We start from the raw sequence: 230 nt of genomic DNA on the forward strand, positions 1-230 counted from the left end.
TATATCTGAAGTTGAAAACCTAGGTTGACTTTGAAAAGGAAGATTTATAACAGAGGGTACTTTTGTAAATTTCCTTTCTAATGAAGGAATGCTTGAGCACGAAGCTTTGTCAGAAAATCTGGATGAGGTAGATCTTCTGAAAGACAGTTTGACTTTGCCATCGGAATATTGAGTCACATTTTGTAACTCTGTATTAGGCTCAAGTTGTTTTGGAATCGCTGGTGGAGCGG

Source organism: Citrus clementina, unplaced genomic scaffold (assembly GCF_000493195.1).
Source record: "Citrus clementina cultivar Clemenules unplaced genomic scaffold, Citrus_clementina_v1.0 scaffold_3, whole genome shotgun sequence".
In the NCBI taxonomy this organism is placed as follows: Eukaryota; Viridiplantae; Streptophyta; class Magnoliopsida; order Sapindales; family Rutaceae; genus Citrus; species Citrus x clementina.